The 9,686-nt window shown below is 38.0% G+C and overlaps 1 protein-coding gene across 1 annotated transcript in view; it reads right to left on the minus strand.

Annotated features, from left to right (window-relative positions):
• Nucleotides 1–9,686, minus strand: part of rfx7a (regulatory factor X7a) — a gene marked incomplete at its 5' end in the record, with an annotated part of 28,778 nt that overhangs the window by 18,427 nt on the left and 665 nt on the right. The gene's annotated exons all lie outside the window — the stretch shown is intronic.

The raw sequence follows: 9,686 nt of genomic DNA on the forward strand, positions 1-9,686 counted from the left end.
TTTGTGATTACTGTAGAATAATTTGAACTGTTAAAAGACATCGGGTTCATTTGGAGTCGTTGATTATCCTTTTATAAGGTTGATGTAAAAAAAAATACAAAACTAATACAGAATTTTCCCGACATGGGTTTGCTGATTATGAACCGGTTCTTTTTCAGAACTACACTGAAACCAGATGGTTTCATTTTCACTCCAGGTTCTTTCAATAATGTAGTAAAATGGATTATGCCGTAATTATGAGGGGAAAAAACACCTCTTACATTTACCAGAAGTTCTCCGCTAGTTACAGACAACAGCAAAAAATACAATGATCTTCTAAATCATAAAACAGCTACAAACTTAGTTACAGATTTGGTAAACCAGTCTTTTTAAGAGCCTTCACATGCTGGCCCCAGGGTGATATAAAATAAACTGCATCAGGTGCGTTTTCAGTTGTTTCTTGAACTTAAAGACTAATTTAATATAAAAAACATCTGTTCGAACAAGGCAAGATGTAAAACGTAGTCAGCGTGAAATGGAAGTTGCGATTAACTTATTTTCCGACTAACATTCCGATTAATGTTTTTGACTAAAGATTGCAAGTGAGAATGAATAAAAAAATAATATTGCACAGATAAATCATTTATAATAATCTCTGCAACACCGTGTAAAACACAAATTTCCTGTTTGATTCCATGGTGATTAAGTTATTAGACTAAAGAATGCAAGATGTAATGGCAGAACAGCACAGCCAAATCTCTCTTGCATTGGCCCCAGGCCACCCACACTGATCTTCAATTTGCCCATGATACACAACATCCAATGGCTTGTGATTACAGGACGACCAATCACACAGTGTTTGCTCTAAATCCAATATAAAATCTTGTGTGTTCTTGGAGAGCTAGTATTACGATTGTACACTGACTGACTCTATGAGAGGTCACGGAACTAATGAAGTGTTACTAGGCAGGATTCTTCTCATGTGGCTTTAAGCCAGGTACAGTAGCTCTCATTAAGCTGTCTCTAGGTAGTCTTGAGACAGGTAAAGGATCTCACCCCAATTCTCATGGACAGCCAGTAAAAAACAGGATTTCCTGCGTATGTCACACCCTGTGGAAACAACATGACTTCATTACGCTGTTTGGAGCAAACTACGGATTGAGACTTAATGTGCTAAACAGGTTATCACCAATGCCAATGTTGAACACTGTTGGCACAGTCTTCACCCATCACAAAGATAAAGTGGATATTAAAAGAGGACAAAAGTAAAGCAAATCACAGCTAGACCTCATCCAACTGACAGAGGAGTCCAAACAACACATTTCATTAGAGGCAATCATCTTTAATGAGCTGATCAAATGATCTGATCATAAAGGAAAAAGTTGGAAACTTGTCAGTCTATATTCTGCAAGGCCCAGCAAAATAATTTTCGTGTAATATTAGGCATGTCAAAAGTACAGATTTTACTGTAAAATACTAAAATGAAAGACTGTATCCTTTCTACCACAACTGGATATTATCTGTCTTAGTTTACCCAAAAATTACTTTTCATGACTTTTTTAAAGGTCCAGTGTGCAATTTTTGGGATGATCTATTGATAGAAATGCAATATAATATTCATAGCTATGTCTTCAGAGGAGACTTTAAATAAAGTGTTATGTTTTCATTACCTTAAAAAAAGAGCAATTTCTATCTACGTACACCATGGGTCCCCTTGCATGTAGTCTCGGCCTTACACCGCATCCTAACCAAATGCGATGTGATTCCTGCGATTAGCAATTTGTTTGTTCATACCAACACGAAAAAGGGGCGGGACACGACAATCAATCGCAAAACACAGCAAATCAGAACAGTTTTTGTATGTCCAGCTGAAGAGTGCACATGCAGAGAGATGCGTCCTGTTCTCATGTCTTCAGTGATGCCTCACCAGACGCTATGCTAGAATTTCAGAATCTAAATGGATGTAATCAAATGTGTATAGCCTGTCATCATCCATGTTTGGCGATTAATATTCACGAGGTCCAGGCCAGGGCTTACATCGAATGAGATTGTGTGGGCGGAGCTGTCAGCCGAGACGTCGCAGAAATAAAAACCATCCTAACCAAATGCCATGCGATGCTGGGAAATGGGATAAAAGGAATCTTTTCCATGTTAATCAGAGGTTTTGTCCTAACCAGCAACGACAGGGCTGCGCGACGAGCAAGGGCCATTTTTATTTGAAACGGTTTCTATTTCTGCGCCGTCGCAGCTGACAGCTCCGCCCACACAACGATCTTATTCAATATAAGTTCTGCACCTCACGAATATGAATCGCCAAGCATGGATGATTACATTTGATTACATACGCTTAGATTTTGAAATTATAGTGAGCAGTTGGTTGAAATTCGCAACCTTGCCGCTAGATATTACTGACTGGACCTTTAACACAAAATAAGATATTTTGAAGAATGATGCCGAACAACACTGGCCCCCACTGACTTGCACTGTAATGACACAAATCCACCGAAGCATCTTCCAAAGAAGAATGATAAATACAGGTTTTTAACAACATAAGATTGATAAGTAAAAAGTGATAATCTAAATGAAACTCACTCACCCTCTTGTCATTTCAAACCTGCATGGCTTTCTTTCTTCCACAGAACAAAAAAGAAGATACTTTGAAGAATGTTGTTAACCGGCCCCCATTCACTTGCACTGGTTTTGTGTCCATTCAAAAGAAGTGAATGAGGGCCAGCCCAGTGCTATTCGGTTACCAAGTTTCTTCAAAATACCTTCTTCCATGTTCTGCAGAGGCAAGAAAGTCATAAAGGTTTGAAATGACAAGAGGGTGAGCAAATGATGACAGAATTTTCCTTTTTGGGTGAACTGTCATTCTTAAGAAGAGTTGCTTCAACAAGAAAGACAAGTGACATCTTGAGCAAACGGAGTTAATGTTCTTCCTGATTTAAGAAAGACTTTTATGCTTTCTGTTGGTCACTGCCCCTCCCCCTTAAAACCCCTCCTCCAGCTGGCCGCATGTGCTCGGATCATAACAGGAACATAAACAACTGCCTGAGACAGACAGACAGACAGAGAGAGAGAGGTCACTATGTCACAGTTAGGAAGGGATAATGGCGGCTGTCTCCATCTTTTGCCCTACAGTAGGGTCATTCTGAGCAGAGGGAGATTGTGTGCTTAGATTATAGATAAATCCACATAAGCAGTACTGACTGAGAACAGCCAGACATCACAACTGAGACTAACGCTATTGCTAGTTAGCATAACCTAGATGTTTGATAGTTGTGCGTCACGGTGTGTGTGTGTGAGAGATTGTGTCGCTCTATCAGTAACTGTACGAACACACATACTAACTCTCTCTCTCATCACAGACATATGAATAGCTCCACTGAAACTGCTGAACTATCTCTCCCGGTCTTTCTCTTTGTTTATGTTACATTATAAACGTGCAGTGATTTGACATACAAATCAGTATAATAGGCAGCATGCCTAAACTATTAGCAGTTAAAGTGATGCTATTAGCAGAAAACTGAGCACACCAGGCTTCAATCCAACTGCTCCCGTCAGTGTCTGTCTGACTCTGCTGTGAGAGAGGTAACCTAAGGTCTCATTCACACGAAGACGAAGGGGGGGGTTAGATTTAGGGTTAGGCTTTGGGTTAACATATTTAACTGTGATCATTACTTACAAGTGTACACTAAACAATGATTACATTGATTAGAGCAAACGTCCGCAACCACAGGTTGCAACTCTCCAAATTCAGGCTAAGTATAAAGTGGGAGGAGTCGGATCTGGATCCAACCACGCACCCTGGATGTCATGTTCTGCAGTGAGGACCGTCTCTATGGCTGAACTCCTGTGAATATTGTGGCCTAAAAAACTACTGTCAGTATTTACAAAAGACACTAGTGCTGAAAAGGTATGGACCTTATTGCGTATATGCATGTGTTGGAGTTTCCTTCAGATGCAAACTTTATGGGAGGAGAGTTACATGACTTCGTCATTGTTCTGGTATTTTATTTAATGCCATAAAAGAGCTTAAACCCTGATCTCGCCATACCCCATAATAATGACCAGCACAATCTACCAAGAGCAGCGCAAATTAGCACAGGGTTTAAGGGATTAGGGATACGATTGGTCTCGCGAGAACACAATATCCTCATGCAATTGGCATGATGGAGAGCTGGGCTCAAAATTGCGACTATTTTAGTTGTATATTCTCCCTATTTTTAACCTGTGCGATCTCAAAATATATTTGGGATTATTTGTGCAGGTGCACATTTTGTTGTGGTGCAACCTGTTTTCATTACTGTACAGAACACGCTAATAACTACAAAAAGTATGTGTACTGTGAGCTACAGTGACTTGCCCGGCCATTCATAAAGAAATTGACCCATCCCATGAAATTTTATTCACACGTTATTTTGCCCTGTTTAGTAAATCTGGCCCATAGAGTTGATGGGGGAAAGCTTCTTTAATCTATATTCAAATGTCAATTGAAAATGTATGCATCTTTCGATTTACACAACCAGTGAAATAACTTAATACTGAAGTTGTTTTACTTGACCTTATATACATATAAATATTTAACATTTTATAATCCAATTATGGTTCAACAGTGTTTCGTGCATTCTGACTTCTTTAGGCAAAAACAAAATGGATAAATACATTCAGAAATGTATAAATAATGAAATCGAAAGATAAATGAATACATAAATGCGTAAATAATAAATCGGTCAAAAATATTAACGTTGTACCATTTTTGTACAACTACATTTATTTTTGTATTTCAACATTTATTTATTTCTGTATTTCTGTGTCCGTATCTTAATAAGGTAGGCGGTTCTTCTCAATGCAGGATAGGTTGTTTGCATGTGACGTCACCTACTGTGTTTGAGTAGCAAATTAATTCATTAATTTATTTATACTTAAGTAGTTTCCCGTCCACCATTAATACAGAGCATGCACCAACATCAATCAGCTAGAGCGAGAGAAAGAGCACACCCATCAATGTGCATTGTTCATCTGTGTCTGTTTGTTCACTGCATTTCGGTGAGAAATGTTAAATAAAGGGTGGATATATAACGCTGGATTTGAAAGATCGTTTTCAGGGCAGTCATATATATTTATATATATATATGACATGTAAGTCGAACATGCAATGAAAAAAATCGCTCTGTGCTAAGAATACATTTTATAGTGTAGCACACATGCGATAAAGATTTGAACAAACCTTAGACAGAGCCGCCTGTTTGTGTGAACTGCGTTTGTCGTTGTGCTTGTTCGTGTGTAAAATGGATTTGTCTGTATCTCCATATACGAGGACATTAACACATTAATTTAATCCACAGAGTTGTTCTAAGTTTATTTTACGGCATGCCCTGCATTCCATTCGAAGTGATCATCCCTATGCCCTACTCCCTTGGAAGAATGAAGCTCTTAATGTGTAAACTCTAGAGGAAAAAACGTAATTGTATCTCTGAATGTGTCGGTTTAAAATTCACTTGGAAAAAGGAGGAATAAAAACTAGGGTGTTGCTATTCGATTCTCGATTCGAGTAAATGATTATAGATTTATTACAAATCCTATAGATATTTCTAATATATTTCTTAAATCTGTAAATATCACATTACAATGGTAAATAAAAGAAATGAAACGAAGAGCCTATATTCAACTTTCAACACATTTAAGTAAATTCAAAACAGAATCAGTCATTTTACATTTAAGATACAGTATAACAAACTAAATTTCACTGAATTAGCTGTAAAGGGAGGCTGCAATCATATGAACCGCTGCCTTCTATGTGCAGGTGATGTTAAATTCAATGACACACCCGCATCCGCCATGTTAATTAAGTAATGAATGAACCATATGCACCCTGTGGTAACTGGAAAAGGGGGTTTGCGAAAATATGAAATAAAAAATCTATTCAAGGTTTTTGAGAATCGATATTGAACAATGAGATGTCATTTTCTCTGTATTTGGAGCGATGTTTTGTGTGGTGTCCCCTTCTCGATATATTCCGTTTGGAACGCTCTGTATGAGTGAAGCTGCCTCAACACTGAAGCGTCTTCGCGACAATCGGCCAAAACAAAAGACCACTTAATTTGAACCAGATGAAAAATATGATTTACTTGTAGTAAATTTTTAAACTGTAATATACACTATAACAGACATGTTCACAAGTCTCGGAGGTCCATGTCAAGTCTTAAGTCTCTGTTCTATTTTTAGCAATAGTTCTCTCAGATAGTTACTGTAATTCAGTGTATGAAGCTAAATCAGTTTTGAAACGTTACAACTAATTAACTCTACAGAATGTCTTGGGTATTTTATACAGTTTCAACCAGTGCTGATGCTGGTGTGACTACACCATCTGACCAAACTTGTGCCTTCATCATTTCGGGAATCTGTGATTGGTCAAAAGCGTTCATCATGTGTCGCAAATGGAACGCTATCAACATGGATATTATGTATACAATGTATAGATTACAGTGTATTGATATATATACATTATAAAAAAATATTTTAGTTTCATATATCTATAGGTGCAAAAATGACCTTAATACTTCTCTTTTAACATTATTATACTTGGACTAGTTGTCATGGCATGGATGGTATTACACTACAGATAGTACTCCACTCAGTTCTTAAAATAATACTTTGAAAGAACACTTAAATTAACCAGTTCATAGCTAGATAAACAAACTGTAATACCTCAGAAATAACAGTACATGTTAACGTTAGTGTTATATGATGCACACGAATCACGAACGAGCGGGTGGAGAGTGAAATTTTTGCGGCAACACGTAGGCGGGGACTATTTCTAGTGACGTAGATACGCGGCGGTTAGAGACTCGGACTAGGTCACGTCTGGTTTACGTGATTCGGAGTCGACTCCCTTTTTAACAAGCCAATAACTTTGTTATTCATTTACTTTCAAACTTACAACTTGGCAGACTGCTTACTTTCAAACACTGCAATATAACCCACTGCATGAAATTTATATTCATGATCAAATATTACTTACTCTTTAAACGTCTGTAGCACCAGTGCTATGTGCAAAGAAAGCGTACAGCGGTTGTTTGAAACTGATAGATGGAGCAGATTCCGGACATGAACCTCACACGGTAAGTGGAACGGTGTTTTGTTGGCAATTGGCACAAACGTGCATAAGGTAAACATTACAAACTTATGGTGAATCAACAGTTATGCAGTGATAATGCAATGATGTATTGTGTGCTCGTACTTTAGTTCCACAACCTCGCAACTTTTTAGGTTACTACACAATTTCTTAATGGCCATAACATTTCATTAAATTCTTAGAAACTTTACTAGTGACGCACTAGAAAAATAAGTATTAGACAAAAATTTGAATTTGTGCATAAACTAAGAGCTTCCTGGTAAAGAACAGAAAGATGCTTCAGCTGTTCACTACATAACTAGTCCACAGAATGTGTTTTAATTAAAAATAATTACTTTGTTGAGAATAATTGCACATTGCAGGCCTAAAACAATGTTTATGTAGCAAAACTACCGACACAGATCCTTCTATTGTTTAAATCGTCTACCAGTGCCGAGAGAGAGCGAGAGAGAGAGCTAGAGAGGTCAACTCTGCTGATTCCAATGGAACAGTTTTATCACAGCAATGGCAGTTCATGGAGACTCTCAATAGTTCCCAGAAGTTACAAGTAAAGCATTGGGCTGCGGATAATCAGAACGCTTGTGACGAATGTCATGAATATGTAAATAATGAAATACACTATCAAAAGAAAAATCTATCTGAAGGCTCCATAAACAACACGCAAAAATTCTGAACTTCCTTGTCGCAACTCTGTCTATCTCTCTCAAAGGCAGTGCCAAGGCAGCAGTTGTGAGCAGTTTCCAGCGACTGGACGTTGGTGAAAACAGCTGGGCTTTGTGCCAGGGGTGCCATGGCTCATTTTCAATTTGCTTTGAAGGTGATTATCACCATTGTTTTTGAATTTCCTTCCCTCCTCCTCATTATTCCATTTCCCTTCAAATGTAGATAAACAAACATTCACAGATCAGCATGCATGTGCACACCGATAGAAACAGAAGAGGCAGTCCCTAAATGAATTCTGGGTGGAATTAAATCATGTTGTAAAATTGAAAGATTAGGTGTAAACCAAAAGACCACACAGTGTCCACAATACCCAAGAACTAAATTCCAACAGAAACAGAATAATAAGCCACCTCATATCGAAACAATTCCCTCTGCTGGCCTGTTGGAAAATGTGTCAAGAAATATGTGTAGACAAATCACTGACTTTCAAAAGGATAGTAAAATGCTAATAATCTCTAATGGTAACTAATAATCAACATACAAATTACAAGACATTCCCATTATTGAAACACGTACCAGCCAATCAATGTTCACAATCTTATTTCCACAAGGCTTGCCAGAACCAGCGACAAATACCCTGTTCTTTTCCACAACATGTGCCATCCAGTACAACAAGGGGTATCAGCTATCATACGAACAGGGCTAACCTTTAAAGCTCTGGTCTGAGTAAAGCCCAGGAAGCACTAACCATCATAATCTGAGTGCAAATGACGCACAAGTGAAGTGAATGTTTATTTACTTACTAAATGGTTATAAATTAGAACATACAGCAGGCATCAACCAATTCTAAAGAGAAAATAGGATAAATAGGTGCATTTCTACCCAACTGCATTCTGGACAAACTGGTAGACCCGTTTAAAAAAAATCTCTCATTCTCTCAATAGGTATTGTTCTACCTTTTGTTGAAATTAGTAACTTGGTATTAGCACCTATTGTATTATTGCTCCTGTATGACATAATCGCTTTATTGCGCCCTGAACTCTCTATAAGTCGCTTTGGATAAAAGCGTCTGCTAAATGTAAAATGTTTCACAGAGGTTTCTCACCAAAGTTTAAAGTCGCAGTGAAATAAAAAATCTTTCCATTAAATATTTCTGCGTTTATTGTAAATAGCGTAGGAATGTCATTCTGTTTTTAAAATTTGTGTGGCCTCTTAATCTTCAATTAAAATCTGAAACTGCGTTTCATCCCCCTACTGACAATGTTAGACGGCTTGGGTGGAGCCTTCGCTAACTCCTCCCCTTACAATGTCTGTCTGCTGTCAGTTCCACAGCAAAATGCAACAGCTGCTTTTACACGTCGAAAAATACAAGCCACGCCCACTATTATTTTCATTCGAAATTCCTATTTCCATCGGAAATGTTTTAACGTTTTTATTCAGAAAGGTCAGCTTTTTAAACGAATGGATGTAGTGCTGGGTATCCCTGCCATTTAAATGTAATAATTCAAGCAAATCTAACTGCACGTGGACGTACAGTTTTGCCGCCGCTGCAGACGCACGGCGTTGAGAGCATGTCTCTACTTGCAAAAACAACAAGGGTGGTGGTGAGGGGGATGGAGGCTGCAAAATAACCATGTCAGCGTTTTTCTCTCAGCCGCCTACAAGAAACATGCAGCAACAACGTCCCATTCTATATAAACTCGTGTAGTATCGTTTATGAATGATTGTATATGATCTTTTCCGTACAGATTGTTTGTATTTTCAAATGCACGTGAGACGCATGCGCTGCTTCATAATAAACAATTAAGCCGTAGCTGTGTATCATATGCATTCGATACAACAGTACTTAATGGATGGACCGTCAATTTATCACAGAGTGTAATAAACGAAATACAGCAGAAAAGAT

The sequence above is a fragment of the Barbatula barbatula genome (assembly GCF_947034865.1).
Source record: "Barbatula barbatula genome assembly, chromosome: 1".
Taxonomy (NCBI): domain Eukaryota; kingdom Metazoa; phylum Chordata; class Actinopteri; order Cypriniformes; family Nemacheilidae; genus Barbatula; species Barbatula barbatula.